Genomic DNA, 12,516 nt, shown 5'->3' on the forward strand with positions numbered 1-12,516 from the left:
ACTCCCGTACAGGCAAACTTACAATTGATAGATGATGCTCTTCTAAAATATTGTCAAGCATTAATGAAACATGTAAGGACTTTCCATACACAGCTGAAAGAAGCTTCACCTGAACTTGCTACTGATGTGTGTCACTTCTTGAAACCAGGAGAATGAATCTACATTAAGGTATACCAGCAAAAACACACACTTCAGCCACACTGGAAGGGACCTTCAGCAGGTACTGTTAATTACTAATACTGTGGTAAAGTGCAAGGGCTGCTCAACTGGGTCCACACTTCCCAGTGTAAAAGGATCCTGCTACCTTCAGACACAACACAGACTGTATCAATTTTCACATACTAAGAACTGCTATATAAGAAGACCTTAGGGAATGAATGATAATAACCTGTGGGCAATAATAGAGAACTATTGGGACTTAGAAGTCCCTCAAGGGATTCTCATATTTCTTGTTGTTTGTATTCTCTTTTTTGTATTAGTTATTTGTTGGCACCCTTAAATTTAGTCATGCAGTGGGAAAAAAATTATTTTCTCCTATGTGAGCCCCCTCACTCAAGAGACTGCTTCCGCTGGGGCTGGCAAATCTGGAGGTGTCCATTTGGGCTTGCGAGGTGTAGCACAAAGTAATTTACAGAGGCACATAATAAACACATATAGAAAAAGGAATAAACATATCTACAATAATGCTTTGAATCAGGTGTCCTATTCCTCCTGTCAGAGAATTAAGCCACTCAGCCAGCTAGGCACCACCAGTAGATTGTTTCATTTGATGCATTAAGTCCTGGAGATGTTGAATGTCATTCTCTACACTGGCTGATTCATCAGTTATGTTGAAGCAACACATGCCTTCAAAATCGAAACAGCGTTTATGGTGCCAAAGGAGGAAATAGTCCACCGCAAATCGATTTTGTAATGTTCATTGGTGTACAGCTATTACCTCCTCAGAAAAAATAGCAATGAGAAACATTAATATCAAAATCACTTAGCATAGTATAATTCTGTAATATAGCTATTGGAGTTGGCACGCTAATGAAAGATGTTGTTAAAAGATCTGCAGCTGTCAATCTTCCCTTAACACAAAAGGCAGATGAGTTAGTTACAGTAAAGGCTAACCAAATCCAAGTATTTACATGTTGATCTTGCAGAAATGTATCCAGCTGTCCTGGTTTCGGCAGGGATGGAGTTAATTTTCCTCTCAGTAGCTGATGTATTTTGGATTTCATATGAGAAGAATGTTGATAATACACTGATGTTATGAGTTGTTGCTAGAGAGACCAAGGTCACTGTCCGGCTTTCCAGGTCTCACTAATGTGCAGGTGCAGGAAGCTGGGAGGGATATAGCCAGAACAGTTGGCCCAAACTGGCCAAAGAGAGTATTCCATGCCATAGACGTCATGCTCAGTACTTAAGTGGAGGGTAGACGGGTGAGCTGGCGCTCTCTTTTTTTGCTCTCTCGCTGTTCGGAATCGTTCCAGGATCCTTTACAGTTTGGTTTGGTTTTTTTTTGCTCCGTGATCACTGCTCGAGTTGGGCTGTATCAGTCATCGGGTCGTCAGGTGGTGAGAAATTGCACATCATTCGGGTTTTGTTTGCTTTATTTTGTTTGTTTTTCTTAATTATTATTATTGTTGGTTTTTCTATTATTATTACCATTATAATATATATACTATTACCTTTTCCTTTTCTATCCTAGTAAACTGTCTTTATCTCAACCCACGAGTTTTCTTTTCTTCCCAATTCTCTCCCTCATCCTCTGGGGAGGGTGATTGTGTGGTACTCGATTGCTGACTGTAGCTAAACCACGACACCAGGACATGTACTTGTAGTACAAGACTACAAAGCACGACCAGCCAACCTGTGATAGGGGAGTGTTGTAGTTTAGCCCGGCTCGAGACCAAACTACGCAGTCTCTCTCTCACTCCCCCCACCCTCCGAGGGAATAGGGAGAGATAATATGAGAAAAAAGGCTCAAAGTCTGAGATAAGGACAGGGAGAGATCCTTAAAGTTACCGTTACGGGCAAAACAGACTTGACTTGGGGAAAACAATTTATTATTAAAACCAAAGAACGATAATGAGAAAGAGAACAAAATAACTTACCCCACCCCTCCCTCTTCCCAGGCTTAACTTTATGTTCAGTTATCTCTACCTCCTTCCCCTCCCCAAGCAGCATGGGGGGAAGAGGGAATGGGGGTTACAGTCAGTTCATCACTTGTCACTTTCCACCGCTCCTTCCTCCTCGCGGGAAGAACTCCTCACATTCCTCCCCTGCTCCATCGTGGGGTCCCTCCCATGGGCTACAGTCCTTCATGAACTGCTCCAGCGTGGGTCATTTTTTCTATGGGGTGCAGTCCCTCCAGAACGTCTGCCCCAGTGCAGGCCCTCCATGGGCTGCAGGTGGATCTGCTCCTCTGTGGGCCTCCATGGGCTGCAGGAGAACAGCCTGCTTCACCATGGGCTGCAGGGGAATCTCTGCCGGGAGCAACACTATTCCTCCCCCTCCTTTTATACTGACCTTGGTGTCTGCAGCCGTTCCTCTCACAAGAAATTCTTCACAACAGGCTGGCAGACGCCTCTCAGGTTTTCTTCACATCTCATCTCATCTCCATTTCTTGCAGCCAGGCTGGGCCGAGTTGGGCCCAGTTGGCCACCTGGTGGGAGGCCAGAGGGTGAGGGCCGCAAAGCCCACAAAGCTCACACCTCCCTCTCTCTGCCCTTGCTTCAGCTTCTTCACATTTTTTTTTTTATTTTTTTTTTATTTTTTTCCTTTCTTAAATACATTATTGCAGAGGCGTTATCACTGAATGTTCCATCGCCAATTGGCTCGGCCTTGGCCAGCAGTGGGTCCGCCCTATGCCCGACCGAGTCCACTGGACAAAGGGGAAACTTCTAGCAGCTTCTTACAGAAGCTGCCACCGTAGTTCCCCCTTGTTGACGCGGAAGTAACGGACACTGCTGATGACCAATATGATCAAGCAAATGCCGATTTATTGTTGATACATCCTGGTTAATATAGCCCTTCTAATTCCATATCATGCGCAAGCTCTCTACTAATTGGTTAACTATATCATGCACGCGCTCCTAGCTAAAATATGATTCGTTAAGTCTCTATGTTCACACGCACGGCTCTCTCCACCTGCACCCTGCTTCACGTTCAGCCCCCAGTCACGTATGCCAGCTGTTTTCCTTCTTCTCAAGGTTGCTTCGTTTACTTTCTCACAGGTGGCTTCAGTACTTTCTTACAGGCAGCTTCAGTACTTTCTCACAAGAGGCTTCAGTGATGTCCTTGAGGCCTGCTGCTCACAAACATAACAATTCCATTCGGTCTGGATTGTTCACTAAGTGCCCCTGGTACTCCAGGTATCCAACAAATCCCCCTTTTTGTTTTGAACAATCCAGACCCACTTTCATCATACGTTCCATAGCTTTCACAAAGCATTTTAAAATACACCCCAAAATCATCAGTGTCAACAGCAAACCCGTCAATAATACCAACCCATAAACTATCAAATCTTTTAGCCAGCCTGTGACCCCCAAGGATTTCAACCAGTCTGCTAACCTGCTTTCCACTTGTATTGCATGCATGTTGCATCATAACTCTGCCAACTGATAGCGTATCGACTTAGAGTGATCAGAAACATTCATGCAGCACATACCTTCAAAATCTTCACATCCATGTCCATGCGCCAATAACAAAAAATCAATGGCTGCTAGATTCTGCAAAAATATCATGACGCATGCTATCCATGTCTTCTAATAATCCTGATAACATGCTAGAGGTTAAATTCATTTGCTTTTGTGCCCAACAAGCTAATTTATTTAAGTTAGCTCAAGTTTTTGCAGTTGCTGCCCAAGGAACAAATAAAGATAATGCTATCCGCTCAGCTGTACCCAACAGGGTTAAATTGCCGTCACAATGGGGAGTCAATACTTTTAGCGATCTTCTTGCTCGCGTATGATTCCGTAATGTTCTCATAGGTGGAGCAAACACTATCAATTTTCCAAAATAACATGGTCCTCCTATAGCCCTTTTTGGTACTCCTGACCTTATTTTGCTACAATATCAACTAGGTTCATGTAGGCCTCTACTGAATCTCCCTTTTTTTTTTTTTTTTTTTTTATGAGCCAGATTGTCTGTATTGAGTTGTCAATCATTTTTTGCAAGCATGGTATGTTATGCCTAGTATGATGCCTAGTATCACAATTCCGATTTTAACCAAGGACAGCAACCACCCAGTTATGCCACACACAAGCTTCGTTAATAAAATTACTGATCACACGTTATACATATTCATGATTACGAAGCAAAGCTGAGTTTCACTACCTTCTAGTAATTTTCTACTATAACATTTTTCTACTATTACAGACATAACAACTCCAGTAACTTTCTTATCTACAAGAGCAATGACTAGTTTTCTGCAGGCCTCTGTTGAACCAAGCCATAAATTCTGCTAACAATGTTTTGTATCTTAAAGCTTCCCTTCTCATTCCATGGCTTTCTTCCTGAGAGCATGATTGCATTCCTCCCCCAAGGTCGGTGTGCTTTCACTGACACCGTACTGGCTCAGCGAAATACCACATCTCCCCCTTCTTTGTTTATGAGAAGAGGCTTGTTTCAACGCTTTATCTATTAAAGTCTGCACACATTTTAAGACACAGAATATAGATCAAAATACATATATAAAAGGAATGAATAAGCATCCTACAGCTATCAGTAACAAGCTTATATCAAGTCACCAAAAGATTTCTGAATATATCAAAACCATCCCTTTGTTGCAGTTTTTGTACTCCTTTTTGCAAGTTTTGAATACTTTTGTGAATAGATTCCGAATGATCAGACAGATTCATGCAGCAAAGCCCATCAAAATCCTGACAATCATGATTTTGTGCTAATAATTAAAAAAAATCTATTGCTGATCTATTCTGTTACCAACCCGACTACACCAAAGACACCGCTGAGCAAGAGGATGATGATCAGCCGGGTCAGAGCAGAGAAGAGAGGCAGGCGCAGCACCTTCAGGGCGTCCCCTGTTGTAAATAAAGTGTGCTCTGGGTCCGTCCTCTCCCCCTCGCTCCGCGCCACCTCTGTTTATCCCTCAGCAGATTCAGTGGAACAGTACTGACTAGGTGTTGCTGCATGCGTGGCCAGCGCATACAACAAGGCCTGACCAGACTTTGCTGCACGCATGGCCAGCGCATGCAACAAGGCCTGTCAAATATGTGCTCTGCAGGCTAACAGCGGTTCTGTTTTGTAAAGTAGCATAGTATATAGAATCTACATCAGTTAACAGCGTTAATAGTGCCGATGCAGTTGTATTTATTTGCTTAGCAAGCCAACAGTCCAATTTATTTAGCGTAGTTAACGCCTAGGCACTTGCCACACCAGGTGTAAAGACTGAAGCAGCAATAATTTCACTTGGTTTCCAAAACTCTGTATTATCTTGGCAATCAGATTCAATGCTATGTATGCTTCGTTTAGGTCTTTTATGCTGTCCGGATTTTGATATGTGCTCGCATGATTACGTCAAGCTGTGTCGTTGCAATGTATAGATCTTAAAGCATTTACAATCATTACCCCTCTAGAAACATTAGCTCTTGAATAGTTAAAAAATAGACAGAAGTCCATCTTTACTGATCCCAAAAAGTTCCATCTTTTGTAGTTTTAGCACTCAGCACTCGTGGCTGCTGCTGTTTTACACAGAGTTGCCGTCCTACCGGTATCTGGCAGGTCAACCAAACATGTTCTGAAATACCCGCAGACGATACAGACAGGGATCCACTTGTTTACTGCTCCTGTAAAGACATGAGCGTATCCCTTCCCCCATGTTATAAGAGGGAACGGTCCTTCCACTTATACAAAGCTCGACTCAGACAGGAGTATCTGTTAACCATGTCAGGGGCGGGGGGGTGGGGGCGCCTGGCGGCGGCCGTGGCCCCGGGCATAGAGGAGGAAAGAAAACTAAAACCCGAGGTTTAAGACAAGAATAGGGAGGGATCCTTAAAGCCACCGCTACAGGCAAAACAGACCATCACTAAAACCAAAGCAGGATAATGAAAAAAGGAACAAGACAACCTCCCCCCACCCCTCCCTCTTCCCGGGCTTAACACCATCTCCACCTCCCTCCCCTGCCCCCTGAGCGGGACAGGGATGGGGGGCGGGGGGGGCGGGAAGAGGGAATGGGGGTTACAGACAGTTAATCACGCGCCGCTTTATTGATATCAACGGTTTAACTGCTGCACCTACAGCAGCAGCCATGACTGTAGCCTTTTCTTGTTCTAACATTCGCTCGGCAGCTTCCAGCAGTTGCCCTGTACTAGATCCTTTTGGCAGCACACTAAGGGCTCTTAAGGGCTCTCTTAGGGTTTTTTTGTTTGGTTGGTTGGTTTTTTTGTTGTTTTTTTTTCATTAGCATTATTAAAGGCAAGCATATCTAAGAACTTTGCTTTCATGTCATCATCCAGATCAGGGTGAGCCATAATTGCAGTGTGCAACCGATCAATAAATTTCCCATATGGTTCTGTGGGACCTTGCCTTACTGACGGTAAAGGCAGGTCCGGACTTTTCATCGTGCACCCTAGCAAGCGCTCTATAAGCCAAATCTTGGCCCAGTTGTAACACTTCAGTAGCAAATTGCGCTTGCCAATCAGATCGTGTGTAGGGTCCCGCTCCCATCAGCATTTGAGTTTGCACCCCAAATAATGGATCACCCTGTTGTCGAGGAGTTGCAGTTGCCTTATCACAAGCAGTCTGCCAGTGCTGAAAGAACTGCAGCTGCTGTGACGGTAGCAAAAGCATCTGGACAATCATTCTGATATCATAAGGAGTTAACAGCTGTGACAAAAAAAATATGCTGCAACACAGATTGAGTATATGATGATTTCAGCCCATACTGAGTAACTGCGCTTTTAGCTTCCTTCAATATTTTCCAGTCTAATGCTTGCCACACACCTCTCCCAGTATTATTGGTCACAACTGGAAATGCCATGGGCAAAGGCTCTCCTTCTATCAAAGCATCTCGAATCACCTCTTTCCACCGCACTATCGGATTCACATCCCCGGCCCCTCCCGCCGGCGTCCCTTGCAAAGGTGCAAAAAGACTGATCTCACCCGATGCTCCGTTCGGAACGAATAGGTTGGATGCTGACAGGTCTCGATGTGGCACAGGCGAAGGAGTTGACAAGTTTCCCAGCGACGCTTCTAGGCGAACCTCTAGGGCTTCCAGCCTTTTTAGCGTCTCTTGCAGCTGTGCATCCTTCAAGCCGGATGAATGTTCATCCCCCTCTTCCTCACGCCGTGGTGGCAGGGAAGAAGGTGGTAACGGGGGATAAACCGGAGCTGTTGGCGCCGGCGAAAAGGCTCGTGACTCTGAGCCTGCGCTGGCGCAGCATGGCGGGGTGCCTGGCGGTGGTACATCTGATGGTGAAAAGCCTTTGGCAGTTTTTCCCTCTGGTGCCCGCATATCTATAGTTATAGGGGCTGTGGCTGCATTTCCTGGAGTCCTTGCTGGGGCTCGAACCCCCCCACCCTCAGCACGAGCCGGGGCGGCGGCAGGGCTCGTTAAACCCGAGAACAGCATGCTAGGAGCGGAGGTGGACCCGCCGGCTGGAGTTAAGTCCGCAAAAGCAGATGTGGCAACTGAACGTTCGGCTTTCATGCTTATCAATGTTTCGTTAATTAGCCTCCACACGGTGGAGAGTTTGCTCGCCTCCTTTGATCCCTTACTTATTTCATCCCACAGCTCTTTTCCTATCTTTTCCCATGTCAGGAGTTCAAAAACATCATCAACTGTGGAGATTAATTCCCTTTTCTTTGCCCACTGCAGCAAAGCTTCTAGGACGGCCGAGTCATAACTCAGTCCTCTCACAGAGAGCATATGTTGGAGGAGCTTAACCACTGCTGACTCCTCTTTGGTCAGTGTGGACCCCATCTCCTCCCCGGCCGCTCGCCTGGCCAAGAGGAGATTCCCTCCGTACCTTTTGTACCTTTTTGCGCTATAGCGACTTCCCGAGTGCCGGGGCAGCACTCGCCTTCGACCGGCTTCGCATCTCCAGCTCTTCCTGTTTGTTTCCCATGCTGCGTGCACTGGTATAGAGACACTTCAGCTGGGCCCCCGACAAAGCCGACTTGCTGGCTGGAGCTACAGGGGTGCTATTGCACCGCAGTTTAAGTTCACTCGCGCTTACCTGCGATCCTTCCTCGGCTTCTGGACCCTCGGTGCTGGCACTGGTGCCATGCTGACAGCAGTGGGCTGGACTGTGCTCCCCCTCCCCCAGCAACAGTAGTTTAAAGCCCTCCGAACGAGTCTGGCAAGCCTTTGTCCAAGGACACTCTTCCCCTTCTCAGTTAGGTGCACGCTGTCTGCCCCTAGTAGACCAGGCTTCTCAACATTCTTCACATCCGAAATCCAAAACACACCAGCTTCTGAGAGTAAAATTAACTCCATTCCTGCCAAAATCAGGACTTGTTTGTTTGTTTGTTTTATTTTTCCCCTTCTTAAATACGTTATCACAGAGGCATTATCAGGAAACATTCTGCTACCAATTGGCTCGGCCCTGTCCAGCGGCGGGTCCACCCTAGGCCCGGCCAAGTCCACTGGACAAAGGGGAAACTACTTCTAGCTGCTTCTTACAGAAGCTGCCACTGTAGCCCCCCCCCTCACTAAATAAAACCAACACATACAGTTTATTCTTACTTTATATAAAGATGTTTCACCACCTCCAGGGATAAAACCCAGGGCTTCACATTTCTAGGAGGAGCATTTTTGGCTAAAATTGAATGGACTCGGAACAAGTGCAATCTGGAAGCAAGGTCAGGCTCTGGAAGCGAGGTCAGACTTTGCAGGAAGAGTGCAGAGCTGTGGTTCATATATGCAAGGAGAAGACACAAAAGGCCAAAGCTCAATTAGAGTTGAAACTGGCCAGTGTTGTGTCAGATAACAAGAAGGGCTTTTAAAAGTACATTAATAGCAAGAGGGGGTCCAAAGAAAACATTGGACCAATACTTGTTGAAGATGGTCATCTGACTAATAGGGATGAAGGAAAAGCAGAGGCATTCTATGCTTTTTTAACCTCAGTCTTTAATAATACTGATAGACCTTGGGCTGCCCCGTCCCCCGAGTCGGACAACTACGAGTGTGGGAACAGTGACTTTCCATCTGTGGACACTGAAACTGTAAGGGATCAGCTGTATAAGCTGAATGTTCACAAGTCCGTGGAGCCTGATGGGATTCATCCCAGAGTACTGAAGGAGCTAGCGGATGTTACGGCAGGACCCCTCTCAATCATCTACCAAAGGTCTTGGGAGTCTGAGGAGGTTCCCTCTGACTGGAAGCTAGGCAATGTTATTCCAATTTACAAGAAGGGCGTGAGCGAAGACCCAGGGAACTACAGACCTGTTAGTCTAACCTCAGTTCCTGGGAACATTATGGAGAAGATCGTACTGGGTGCTATTGAAAGGCATTTAAAGGACAATGCAATCATCAGGCACAGTCAACATGGGTTCACAAAAGGAAAGTCCTGTCTAACTAATTTGATATCCTTCTATGATAGGATCACCTGCCTAGGGGATGAAGGGAAGGTGGTGGACATAGTTCTTCTGGATTTTAGTAGGGCTTTTGCTACTGTCCCTCACAGCATCCTTCTGGACAAGTTGTCCAACTGTGAGATGAGCAGGTACACGGTGCACTGGGTGAAGAACTGGCTGAAGGGCAGAGCTCAAAGGGTTGTAGTGAATGGGGCTATATCTGGCTGGTGACTGGTCACCAGCGGTGTTCCTCAGGGCTCAATCCTAGGGCCAGTCCTGTTCAATATATTTATCAATGCTCTGGATGCAGGAGTTGAATGCACCATTAGCAAGTTTGCTGATGATACCAAACTGGGAGGTGCTTTCTCAAGGGACAAGAGGCCTTGCAGAGGGATCTGGATAGATTGAAGCATTGGGCTATGATTAATGGGATGAAATTTAACAAGTCCAAATGCCAGATTCTGCACCTAGGATGGCGTAACACTGGACACAAGTATAGATTGGGAGAGGAGAGGGTGGAGAGCAGCCCTGCAGAAAGGGATCTGGGGGTGCTGGTTGACAGCCGGCTCAATATGAGTCAGCAGTGTGCCCTGGCAGCCAAGAGGACAAACCGCATCCTGGGCTGCATTAAATACAGTATAACCGGCCAGTCAAAAGAGGTGATTATCCCACTATATTCAGCGTTGGTACGGCCTCACCTTGAGTACTGTGTGCAGTTCTGGGCCCCACAATTTTAAAAGGATGTGAAGGTCCTTGAATGCGTCCGGAGGAGGGCAACAAAGCTGGTGAAAGGACTGGAAGGGATGTCCTATGAGGAGCAACTGAGGACTCTGGGTTTTTCTAGTTTGGAAAAGACGAAAGAAAGTACAATACAGAAGTGCCCGAGGGCCAACTGGAGTGCCTCCCTGCCTGGAGGTGGCCATCCTTCTGGATACCCCATGTCTCACAGATGCCAGCAGAGGCCGTAGCCCCATCTCTGGCAACAAGTCGGGCATTCAGCAGCCTGGGAGAAAGCATCGAGGTGCAAATGCATGGGGAGAGACGTGAGGAGGTAGGAGCGGGGTGTGTATGGTGTGCCTGCAGGAGTCACGCTGCACCCCAATTTACCCCATGGTAAACCTCTCCTGCAGCATTTGGAGTCGATGAGAAGGGTTTTGCAAGGCTTGAGAGCTGATCGGGGATTGTTCCTAATGCTAACACCCAGCGCTTTCACCATAGCTCGGGGGCATTAGCAGGGTGGCCAAGTAGAGCTGGGCTGCAGGGTGAGCTGCTGCCAGGGGGGCTTGTGTGCCCCTCATCTGGTCGTCCCAGGGCTTAGGGCACCCTTTGGGGCAGGAAATAGAAGAGGAGGGGCTGGTGCAGTGGAGAAGCCACAGGGCTGAGTGACAGAAGCAGGCAACCACAGGATGCAGCCCAAAGTCACTCTCATTTGGGTCATGCTACCAGTGCCACTGCTTGGTGGGATGGAATCAGGGTCCAGTGGGTGCCCAGCATCACCTTCGGGGCATGACGTGCCAACAATGGCTGGGAGCAGGGTACAGGGCCAGAGGGGTCTCTGCTGCACCAGCAGGTAAAAACATTTTATTATTTTGGTTCCTCCAGACATTATACATAGGCTCTGGGCTGGGACAGGCTGTGCAGGAAGGAGTAGACTGGAGAGTGGTGCAGGTTTGACTTGTTCCAGAGTAGGAAATATATGGGTAGAAATCCTCCTCCAGGCCCCTGACACCCCAAGGCTCTGCTCCAGCTGCCACGGGGGTCTCATGACTGTTGGGGTGCAGGGGGGACTGCTCACTGGGTGGAGCATGCAATTATAGATTCCCGTAGCTGTGGGTGACCATCTGAAGAGAGTTTCCCACCAGTGGTGTTCCCCATCCTTCTTCACTCTTTCCAGGAAATAATGTATTTCTTCTGCATCATGGCGGACAGTGATTAGAACCTTTTGTCCATCATCCTTTGCATGTTTTAATACTCGTCATAACTCACTATGTTGTAATAGTTTCTTTACTACTGTTAGATTCATCTCTATGGGAGTGGGCAACAAATTTTGGTATAATGTATAGTTAAACTGGAGTAACTGATGAGATGTGACAGGAGCCGAATAATTAAAGTTGCATCCCGTAATTTCAGTAAAGTTACAAATACAAATATTTGAGTGATTTGTTGTATCTACAATGAAGTTATCTACAGATAGAGGGCTAAAAAGTGTTCTCATACAGACACACCCTTTTCCAGTATGTGCAAGCATGGTTTCGGGGTTTTCGTCGGGATGTATTTCAAAGTGGCAGACTTTTTGTTCAGTATCAAGACAAATGTCTTGGGCCTTGATGGTGTTACTTTCACAGACAAATCCTCGCTGGTCTTGTGCAACACGTGCTAATATCAACAGCTTGCCACTTGCTCCAAGTTTGTTTGGCCCATACTCTGTGTTCTAATGGAGAGAGTACAGTTCCATTGTGATTTAATCCTAGGGCAATGATTGGGTATATGGTGTACACCGAGGCATTGTGTATTGTTAGGACAAAAGCAGTTGCTTTTTTGTTGATGGGGTCATAAGTAAAATTGACTAAATTCCACTAGGATTTTTATACTTTTTCAAATTTAGTTGCATTGTCCCAAATTACTTTCTGAAACTCCTTGGGCAAAATGCCTTCTCCACCTTCTCTTATAATTACCGCTACTGTAGACTGCATCCACAGCTGAGCTTGGATACAGCTTAGGGCTAGTGGAACATTGCCTTGGATTGTTCCAAGAGCATCTACAACCAACTGGTGGTCCTTTTCATTTTTATTTTTCCCACTGAGGTGGAATATCAGACACAAGCCAGTGGTTAGTCCCTAATGCTAATAGAAAGGATCGCAATGGGCATTCTAATTTGCTTAAATCACTTGCGGATGCACTCAGTCTGTTTACAAGTACTTCGGCATTGATGCTATTTAAGACTCCCAATCCTGTCCCTATGATACCAGTTGCATCTCTTTTTGTTCATCTCGA

The 12,516-nt window shown here is 46.4% G+C and overlaps 1 pseudogene; it reads left to right on the plus strand.

Moving 5' to 3' along the window:
* Nucleotides 1-11,458, plus strand: part of LOC147596553 (dual specificity testis-specific protein kinase 1-like) — a 78,546-nt pseudogene extending 67,088 nt beyond the window's left edge.
* Nucleotides 11,459-12,516: the final 1,058 nt, after the last annotated feature.

This window comes from Chlamydotis macqueenii, chromosome W, assembly GCF_036417535.1.
Source record: "Chlamydotis macqueenii isolate bChlMac1 chromosome W, bChlMac1.mat, whole genome shotgun sequence".
NCBI lineage: Eukaryota > Metazoa > Chordata > Aves > Otidiformes > Otididae > Chlamydotis > Chlamydotis macqueenii.